The sequence below is a fragment of the Felis catus genome, chromosome A1 (genome assembly GCF_018350175.1).
Source record: "Felis catus isolate Fca126 chromosome A1, F.catus_Fca126_mat1.0, whole genome shotgun sequence".
Lineage (NCBI taxonomy): Eukaryota > Metazoa > Chordata > Mammalia > Carnivora > Felidae > Felis > Felis catus.
The window spans coordinates 192,650,724-192,661,805 of record NC_058368.1 but is presented as its reverse complement, the minus strand read 5'-3'; the positions used below and the strand labels follow the sequence as shown (position 1 = coordinate 192,661,805).

At 43.4% G+C, this 11,082-nt stretch overlaps 1 long non-coding RNA gene across 1 annotated transcript; it reads right to left on the bottom strand.

Moving 5' to 3' along the window:
* Positions 1-755: 755 nt before the first annotated feature.
* Positions 756-11,050, bottom strand: LOC123379831. The gene is made up of 2 exons (XR_006584707.1): positions 10,553-11,050; positions 756-1,149 (listed from the first exon to the last, which is right to left on the bottom strand). It is a non-coding gene; the product is annotated as an uncharacterized LOC123379831 (long non-coding RNA).
* Between the last annotated feature and the right edge of the window lie 32 nt (positions 11,051-11,082).

The window sequence follows — 11,082 nt, the reverse complement described above, 5'->3', positions numbered from 1 at the left end:
AGAGGCGGAGAATTTGGCAATTTGCCAACAATTTTGGCTTCTCTCTCTCTGTACTTAGTTGGAATTGGGGATTGGGGCCTCCTGGCACTGAGTAAAGGCTCAATGAGTATTTGAAGAATGGACAAACGGGTGAAGAATACAGCTTCAGATTACACTTTAGGCTTTTATTTCCTCCACTCACAACCCACAGGCCTTCTGAGAGAGAGTGCTCCTGTATCCGTTACATGCTGTGTGTTCTTGAGAAAGTCCCTTCTCCTCCCTAGGCCTCAGATTTTCCATGACAATGGGGAAAAGGGGAGCAAAGTAGAGAATGGTCAGCCCGTACTCTTACAGTTGTACAAATCCTGCATCTGGTATTTTGTAGTAGACCTGAGGTTGCTAGGGATTTATTTTCCAAGCTAACCTAGGGGATAGGAGTGGGGCCCCCTTTCAGTTCTGTTGGTGTCTCCCACCCTACGGCTTCTGGGCTATTGCTGAAGTGGGTCCAGGATTCAGTATCCAGAGCTCCCTTCCTGCAGCTGCTTACAGCTCTGCTAACCTCTGGCCACGGGCATCCGTTTCCTCTGTTCACCCTCAGTGCCTGGGCTGCCTGGCTTGGTGATCCTCGGGCCCATGAAGGTGCCCCAGGGAAGTCTGCAATCCTTACCTTCCAATCTGACTTGCTTCAGAGCTGGCAGGGTGACGACCCTTGGTGTGCATGCACGCACGCATACACACACACACACACACTGCCATAGAAACAAAGGAAAACCTGGTGAACCCTCAGAGAAGCAGGTTTCTTAGCAACTTCACAGCTTTTGTTCATGAGCCACTTGGAATTGAAGTAGCATCTGATCTCCTGCCAGCTCCTGCCTGGGGATGGGAAGAAGGGGATGGAGGGTCTGCTTTCGCTGGAGCTAGAGCTAAACACCCCCGCCCCCAGCATTGGCCTCTCAGCCTGGGATGCTGAGGCTGGAATCCTGGGGTCTGGAGTCCTCATGAGGCTGGAGTCCACATTCTGGGAAAAGTCCCTGCTATGGTTTCTTTACAGCTGCAGAATCCCAGGGCTCGGTCATCGAGACAACAAATGCATACCGACATATGTACTGTGGGCCCATGGTGGTCCACGCTGGGTGCCGATAGTAGTTGGCTCCACCTTTGTCCTCAGCCCTGGAAATACAGAGATGAATAAGGAATAATCTGTGACCTCTTTAGCCTAGTGATGAGAACAAACAAGGACCCAGAGACACCTGATTACTGCTGCACTGCTTGTGACTTCACCCCAGGCCTCTAGTATAAAACCGAAACTTCTTAGCCAGGTCCTAACAGTCCTTCCAGGCTGGCCCCTGCCTGCTTCTCCATCACCTCCCCAGCAGGGCTCAGGCCCTCACAGGCCAAGTCTTTCCCACCTCCAAAACCAAGTGGTCCCTCCACTTGGAATGTTCTCCCTCTGCTTGGCAGCTTTTTGTCAGAGTTTAGGTCCCAGCTTAGCTCACCCCCACCCCCAAGAAACTTCTGGCACACCCTGTCAAGCACAGGCCCACCCCACACACATCATTTTCTGGCATGCTGAGCACCTTTGTAGCCTCCTTCATGGCACTTATCCTGACATACAGTCCATTCTCCTTGTTCACAGTAGTTATGTTCTATTGAGTCACTGTGAACATGGAGTCAGCAAACACTGAACCACGCCCCTAGGGGAAGCGCAGGGGTAGGCTCCTGCGAGCCTCTACTCGAAACATTTTTATCAAACGATCAATACATAACCTTGTTTTATGTGCATTTCTGTTTAAAGACACCTTATTTAATAATAGGTCACTAATTTGTCAACATCCAACTCAGGGCTAACTCTGGAACTAATGCCTCAATGAAATTTACTTAACACACACATGTTCTCCATAGACACATCTTAGTGCTTAAGAACACCATACGGCACCTCAGCGCTATGCTTGGGAGGCATTTTAAACCAAAATCACCAACAAAAAGCACAAAAATATGTAAAACGTGACACCACATTGCCCACGAAAAGGATACTTGTTTAGAGCATGCGCGCTAGACCTCAGCTGGGAACGTGCATGTTGGGGGAACTCCAATTTTTTGCCACTCTGCACATGTACACGTCTGCAAGTGACCTCCGAGGTGCTGCAGGTGACCTCCGAGGTGCTGCAAGTATCAGTTCTGAGGTCACAAATCTATTTTGGTGAGTAGGCACATTTGCAAACACAGCATCAGTGTAATAATGAGAGTGCTTTAATTATTTTATTCATTCATTTACTTGTTTAGTGTCTTCTAGTCCACGGTTTTATCCCCAGCTCTCAGGAGGACTGATTTGGACCTCCGAAATTGTTGAGCTGCTGATGAACACACCACCTATCTCTGAAATGTTAGTTTTGTGAAACTGATTAATAACCCTTATTATTTATGTCACCATTAGTTGCATATTTCGTTAAGGCCAAAACTAAACAGCTTTCCAGGGCTGACTTTGCCTAATGAAACTCATGAAAGACTGATATATGAATCTGAAGTTGTTCATTTTTTTATGGGCATTAGACCCAATGACCCAAATATCCAGTAACCCAAATAATTATGTGCAACCTCCTAGTATCAGTTGAATTTTTTCTTAGAAGTTTGCTTGGTCATCTAGCATTAAAGAAAGGAGAAGCACAAAGGTTTGTTTCCCCATGACAGACTACACATACGACCCCACTCCCATACAGAATTGGTTTCTGAAAATGTGACCAATGTCGAAAGTAAAAAGTCAAACAAAAAATGTATTCCGTCAACAGGGCACATTTGCTCCTAAGGAATAAAAAAGGGTTTATCAGTTTCAATTACACCTGCATTTTTGGACGCAACCTTTGATGATATATTTCCTGCCTTTCCTACTATATCTTCAATTTGATTATTTTTCTTTACTAATCAAAAAACATGCATAAGGAAGTGCCTGGCTGGTTTAGCTGGAGGAACATGCAACTATTGATCTCAGGGTCATGAGTTCAAGTCCCACAATGGGCCTAGAGCTTTAAAAAAAAAAAGTGATTAAGAACATCAAGTGGAGACTGAAGATTCATTCCTTTCAATAAATCCAATGACTCCTACCTTTATGTCAATTACAGTTAATGATACACATACTTCCTTTATTGAAATCTAATTCACCTAAAGTGTATAATTCAATGTTCTTAGTATATTTACAAGCTTGTGCAACTATCACCACTTCCTAATTTCAAAACATTTTTGTCCCCCGAAAAAGAAACTCTGGACCCATTAGCAGTCACTCCCCACCCAAGCTCCCCAGTCCCTTAGCCGCTGGTAACCACTCATCTGCATGGATTTGCCCTTTCTGAACATTTCATATAAATGGAATCATGGAATATGTGGCCATTGTGTCTGGCTTTCACTTAGCATAATGTTTTCAAGGTTCATCCATATTGTGTCAGTCCTTCATTCCTTTTTATTGCAGAATAATAATGTGTCTGGAAATACTACATTTTGTTTATCCATTCATCAGTTGAAAGACATTTCATCTCTCTGGGTAGATACCTAAGAGTAGAATGGCTGGGTCATATGGTAAGTCTACATTTAACTTTTTGAGGAACTGTTAAACTTTTTCCAAGATGGGTGCACCAATTTTGCATTCCTACCAGCAGTATGTGGGGTTCAACTTCTCCACATCCTCACCAATACTTGCTATTACCTGTCTTATGTACTATAGCTATCCTAGTAGATATGAAGTAATATCTCATTGTAGTTTTGATTTATATTTCCTTAATGATTAGTGATGTTGAGCATCTTTTCATGTGCTTTTGGCCATCTGTATATCTTCTTTGGAGAAATATCTATTCAAAACCTTTCACTCTTTCCACCATCTTTTCGTGCCGCCATTATGGCATGCATGAATGTCCTGGCAGATGCTCTCAAGAGCATGAACAATGCCAAAAAGAGAGGCAAACACCAGGCTCTTAGTCCATGCTCCAAAGTCATCTTCCAGTTTCTAACTATGATGCTGAAGCGTGGTTAACATTGGTGAATTTGAAATCATGGATGATCACAGAGCTGGGAAAATTGTTGTGAACTTCATGGGCAGGCTAAACACGTGTGATCAGCCCCAGATTGGATGTACAGCTAGAAAAATGGCAGAATAGTCTGCTCCTGTCCCACCAGTTTGGTTTCATTTCACTGACAACCTCAGCTGGCCTCATGAAGAAGCAAAACACGCTGGAGAGAAAATCCCGGGGTTCTTTTTTCTAGGGATATAATACATGTGTGCAAATAAAATGCCTCAGTGAACTCTGGTGCTTAAAAAACACATGCAAAAAAATTTTTTTAATAAAAAAGCCTTTACCCCTTTTTAATTGGCTTGTCTTTTTATTGTTGAATGATAAGAGTGCATTATATATTCTAAATACAAGTCCCTTATCATGTGTATGATTTGCAAACACTTCCTCCCATTCTGTAGGTTGTCTTTTCACTTTCTTGACATACACACACTTCTTATCACTACTCTTGGTACTTTCATTTTTCCATCCACATAATTTTTTAAGATGAGGTTAAGATACAACAAAATAATGAAGCACTTTCCCAATCATTGCTGCACAGATGGATATGGAAACTGCCTGTGTAGAAACCGAACGATTAACAGATCAGCAGCACCACCTTCCCATCCTGCAATGTGAGGTCTCACTCTCTAACATGCAGAAATCTGAACCTGAGTACAAGGGGTGTCAGCATAAAATGTATGAAATAATAACTACCACTTAATGAACACTTACTATGTACGAGACACTAAGCTAAGTGCTTTGCAATATCACATTTGATCCTCACAATAGCCCTATAAGTACTATTATCATCCCATCTTACAGATGAAGAAAACTGAGGCTTATAAACTTCACATAAGTTGTCAATGGTCCTACGGCTAGTAAAGTGGCAGAGCTGGAATTCAAACTAGAGCCTTTGCCCTTAGCCACAGTGCCAAGAGCTACCGTTGGCCAATAGCCAGCACCTGTCAAATGCCAGGTTGCAGACCAGAGCCAGGGGACACTTTCATGCGTCCTCAGTGAAATGAGGAAAATAGGCTCATGCTGTGGACTTTTCATAAAGCTTAATTTATTCCATTTAAATGACTGTCCTTTATTCTGAGATTCTTCCAACTTTTTTGGTATTCCATACTTCCTATTAAATTACAATACCAAAGGATGGTGTTTTTCTTACTATTATTAGAAATATAGGCACATCATAAAACATCCAATAGGAACAGAGGTTATAAAATTCAAATTCTGGGGTGCCTGGGCGGCTCAGTTGGTTGAGCATATGACTCTTGGTGTCAGCTCAGGTAATGGTCCCAGGGTCATGGGATCAAGCCCCACATTGGGCTCTGTGCTGAGCATGGAGCCTGCTTAAGATTCACTCTCTCTCCCTCTGCCCCTCTCCCCCACTCATGCTTGCTCACTCTCTCTCAAGTTAAAAAAAATTTTTTTTTTAATTTTCAGATTCTTCCTTTCTTCCCTTGGCCTGCAGTCCCCACCACGGAAGCAACCACAATTACTAGTTTCTTGTGTTTCCAAATATGTGTATTTGGGTATAAAAATTTTAAGAAAAACAAACGGAATTCATACTCCACGTAGTGCCCTGTATCTTTTTTATTACTTAATAAATGTCTTGGTAGAGTTGGATATACTTAATTTATTGAAAAAATGTTTACGGGGTCCCTACTCTTGTTAGCTACCAGAATTGGAGAATTAGTGTTGTATGCACTGGAGCTACAACAACAAGAAACAAGGCAGACATAGTCCTGGCGTTTGTGGAGCTTACATTGCAATGGGAGAAACAGCCCCACCACAAAAATAATAATAAAATAGAATCATTGAATATTGTGATGAATGCTAATAAGAAAAGACACGGAATGGAGCATAGCGATGGGCAGGGGCTGGGAAGAAAAATTCCTTTTAATCAGGGAAGACTCTCTGCAGAGGTGACATTTAAATTAAGACTTGGAGGATGGAGCCAGCTGTGGGAGGAGCGAGCGGAACAGCTTTCCAGGTAGAGGCAACTGCAAATGCAAAGACCTTGAGGTAGGGAGAAGTCTGGCTTATCTGAGGAACTTAAGGAAGAATAACAGAGCTGAGGGGTGGGAAGGGGACAAAGAGATGGCAGGAGGCACTGTCAGAATGCACTGGGAAGCTGGTGAGGGGCTTAAGAGAAGTGGGGCAAGGTTTGGTTTGTATAGATGCTCCATCAGGAAAGAGTGGTTTAGGGACCAGCTCGTAGGCCAGTAAAGCACGTTAGACACAAGGTGATGGTGGCCTGGGCTGAACCGCTGGCCATAGGAAACGAAGCAAAAGGGACAGATTCTAAATATCTATTGGAAGGAGAAGAAAGTGCCTCAATGATGCGTGGGCTTGGAGTGGGGTGAAAGAAGAGAGAATCAAGGGTGGTACAGGTTGCAGTTAACGGATTCGGTTGTCCGAAGCTTTTAACTTGAACATTTGGTCTGCGATGCCCCTGGAGCATCTAAGCTCCAGAGGCTGTTTTCTGGAGCTCTGAGGAGAGGCCTCAGCTAGAACTATGGAGTTGGGGGTTATCAGCCTGTAATTTTAATTATCTGAAGGTAGACTTGGGGATGGAAAAGAATATTACAGTTACTGAGTCAAGTTGCCATTTTAAAACCTAGCTTTTATTAAAAGCTTTATGTTCAATTTACAAATGTTGTTATTCCTTTATAAATCTGGTGATTTTTCATATAAAGATAAGAACAATCACTTTCACTTGTTCTTTGATTACTGTTGAATTAATTCTTAAGTTTAGCAGATTCAATCCTCCTTAAACATTTAACAGGCTTACAGATTTAATTAATCAAATTTCCTTAGACATTTCAGACTACAATTACAAATTTAATATGTCTGATTTTCTCAAACACTTTAAATGCCCAACAGGGCAGACTTACAAATCTAAAAAGCAAGATCTTTCAAGCACTTAAGGAACTGTTGTAAATTAATTACCTAAAGTTATAAATGTAGCAAAGCAGATTCTCTTGGCCATTTCAAGAATCTCAAATCCTACACAAAGCAAAACAAGGATCACAGAAGCTTCTATCTGTATTCATTTCTTCATTATTTGAATATTTCACTATATTTCCTTTCTGTAGTTACAGATTTACTTCCCCAGCAGAAAACTCAGAATTTTTTCCAAAAAAAAAAAAAAAATTGTTATTTGAAACCAAACTACATAATAACAGGGAGGAGAGATTATAAAATATTCCTTGAAGAAAGACTATAGGATTGTCTATAAATGGTAGTTAAAAGCATGTGCACCACCCTTCCCCCCCCCCACACACACAAAATTACACAGAAACTGAGGGTATCAGTCTGGGTCCAATTAAGAGAGAGAAATCACACAGTAATTTGAACAGAGGAAAGCTAATATAAAGATTTATGAATTATAACAGGGCACAGTAGTAAAACAGTAAAGAGAACTCTAAAGAATTCAGGAGTAGCAGATAAGGAGCATCCCCTACCCCAAGGGCTGAGATAGAGAACCCGTCTAGGAACATCTCCAAAGGCAAGGGAATTAAAAGCAAAAATGAACTATTGGGACCTCATCAAGATAAAAAGCTTCTGCACTGCAAATGAAAAACAATCAACAAAACTAAAAGACAATCGATAGAGTTGGAAAAGATATTTGCAAATGGCATGTCGGATAAAGGGCTAGTATCCAAAATCTGTAAAGAACTCACCAAACTCCACACCCGAAAAACAAATAATCCCATGAAGAAATAGGCAGAAGAGGGGTGCCTGGGTGGCTCAGTTGGTTGGGCGTCTGACTTCGGCTCAGGTCATGATCTCACGGTCTGTGAGTTCGAGCCCCGCGTCGGGCTCTGTGCTGACAGCTCGAAGCCTGGAGCCTGCTTCCAATTCTGAGTCTCCCTCTCTCTCTCTGACCCTCCCCCGTTCATGCTCTGTCTCTCTCTGTCTCAAATATAAATAAACATTAAAAAATTAAAAAAAAAAAAAGAAATAGGCAGAAGACATGAATAGACACTTTTCTAAAGAAGACATCCGGATGGCCAACAGGCACATGAAAAGATGCTCAATGTCACTCATCAGGGAAATACAAATCAAAACCACACTGAGGTACCACCTCATGCTGGTCAGAGTGGCTAAAATGAACAAATCAGGAGACTACAGATGCTGGCGAGGATGTGGAGAAACGGGAACCCTCTTGCACTGTTGGTGGGAATGCAAACTGGTGCAGCCACTCTGGAAAACAGTGTGGAGGTTCCTCAAAAAAATTAATAAGATCTACCCTATGACCCAGCAATCACACAGCTAGGAATTTACCCAAGGGATACAGGAGTGCTGATGCATAGGGGCACTTGTACCCCAATGTTTATAGCATCACTTTCAACAATAGCCAAATTATGGAAAGAGCCTAAATGTCCATCAACTGACAAATGGATACAGAAGATGTGGTTTATATATACAATGGAATACTACATGGCAACGAGAAAGAATGAAATATGGCCTTTTGTAGCAACGTGGATGGAACTGGAGGGTATTATGCTAAGTGAAATAAGTCAGGCAGAGAAAGACAGATACCATATGTTTTCACTCATATGTGGATCCTGAGAAACTTAACAGAAGACCAGGGGGGAGGGGGACGGGGGAAAAAGAGAGCGGGAAGGAGGCAAACCATAAGAGACTCTTAAATACTGAGAATAAACTGAGGGTTGATGGGGAGTGGGAGGGAGGGGAAAGTGGGTGATGGGCACTGAGGAGGGCACCTGTTGGGATGAGCACTGTGTGTTGTATGGAAACCAATTTGACAATAAATTCCATAGAGGGACAGACAGACAGACAGAGAGACAGAGAGACAGAACCCATCTAGGAAAAGGAAAAAGCACCATTCTCCCCTGCTCCAGGGGCAGTGCCAGGGGAAAATCTGGCGAAGAAGCTGTGTGTATTGTAGCAGCCTGGCACTGGATATAAGTGCTGTTTTGAAAAATATCTAAGGGCAACATATATGTGGGAAATGTAGACCTCTCATCCGTACCAGTCAACTTTGGAACCAACATCACACACTGCCTTGTATAGACACCCAACTGTTTTCTGGGTATGTGTCTGAGCTCCCCCCACTAGAAGATACTCTCTTTTAGGGTAAAGATTATGTTTTATTCTTCTCTTGTGGCCGACCCTGAAATGGGTATATGTAATACGTTCAATAATTTACTTCTGAATGTATGAACTCTGAGTGAGGCATTCTATTAAACTGTGCCTTTTTTCCTATTAATTTTCATCCTATATTTTCCTACTATAAAAGCAATAATTGCTTCCTGGGGAAAATGCAAAGGTAGACCAAAAGGAGAAAAATATCAACCATATTTCCACTATCCATGATAACAATTACTATTAGAACATTAGTACTTTGGTAGATTTCATATGCACAAATAGTTGCTTTCCTTTTTTATTTTTTAACTTATATGTACACACATATCCCATATGCAATTTTAAATCCTGCATTTTTAAGTTAACATGAATACAGCACTTCTCCAACTCATCAATTCTTTGTTGAAGAGTCCATGATGAATTGTTCTATATAGCAAACACTTACAGTGATGTTGAAACTACCTTAAATGTTGAAAAGATCATAAATAACTGCAAAATATCTCACTCTGAAGATGTTAGGTAGTTTACCTAACCACTTCTCTTGTGGAACTTGAGGTTCTTTTTCTATTTTCCTTTTATAAATAATCTTACAATGAACATCCTTGTTTAAATTTTTCTCTGGTAGGCCAATTTCCTGAAATGGCTGTTCTGCATGTGAAATTACTAGACAACAGGGTACAAATACGTTCAAGGTCACTGAAGAAAATTTAAGATCACAGAGCATCTGCTCCTAAACATGGAAACTGGTAGCTTTCCTTTTTTCATCAGGGCACAAACCAAAAACCTCTTTAATGCCAAGCCACCTAGTACTACCAAAATAGGTACAAGTGCTCACCTAACACTCCCGCCCCCTGAACACCCCCCACGCCCACCCAGGTCAATGCTACCCATCCCTAAATGATTGTGTGACCGCATGACCCTATGACCCTGGGCTAGTCCCTTTGGGCCTTTGGTCATTGTTAGTCCCCAAGTTGCCCAGCAGAGAGGTGGCCTGACTAGGGGTGCTAGACTAGATTTTCCGAAGGCCCTTCTGGGTGTGTGATGCCCTGGGTACCTAACCCCAAGCTCAGGGGCTTGCTATCTATCGTGGATAGATCGGGAGGCTTAAAGCAATAGAAGCTACAGCTTACAGAGCTTCAGGGAAGGCTCAAGATACAGCAAGCTCTTCCCCATGCCGAGACTGGCCCTTGATCCTCCACTCCAACCTTTTCTCCCGGTCTTCCGCAGTCCCCGCTTCCCCGCGCGGTTCACCCAGTCCACCCTCCAGACGTTATACTGACTTCCGATTCTTCCCAGCCGTAGGGTCACAAAAGCCCCGTAGGGGTTTTCTTCCTCCCTCTCCTCTTTCGGCACCGACCAAGCCAGTCCCAGTCTCTACAGTCTGAGGTTTCCGCCACCCTCCAGCATCCGACTACCTTGCAATACCCGCCATCAGACCCCCATCATCTCCTCTGCACGTCTTTCCACGTATCTGTACCGGCTTGTCCCTCAGTCTTTCCCGCCATGCCTGGCTTTCTGTGCTGTTTCATCCACCCTATCTCCCATCGGTCTGCGGGTCCTCTGGCCCTGGTCCTGCGGTTTTTACGTTCTCATGACAGAACCTCTATCCTCGTCAGGTACCCCCTCAATGCCCCTCCCTATGTTTGTCCCTCGGCGCCCCCGCCCACGTCTACACTTCAGTACGCCCCCGATTGTGCTCCTCTGTTCCCGGAATCTGGCCCTCCGTCCAGCCAGGCCCCTGCTCACTATCCCTCCCCGAGCCTGAAGAGTCTGCGGCCCGGTTCCCCTCCCGCACCCGGGTAACTCTTCCCTCTTCCACTTTCTCTACTTTGAACCCATCCCAGCAGAGTCCAGGAAGTAGCCAGGCGCCGGGGACTGGCGGCGGAGGCGCCCAATGGGGTGCGCCAGCGGTGGCAGGGGCCCCGCCCACAGAGCGAACGAGGCC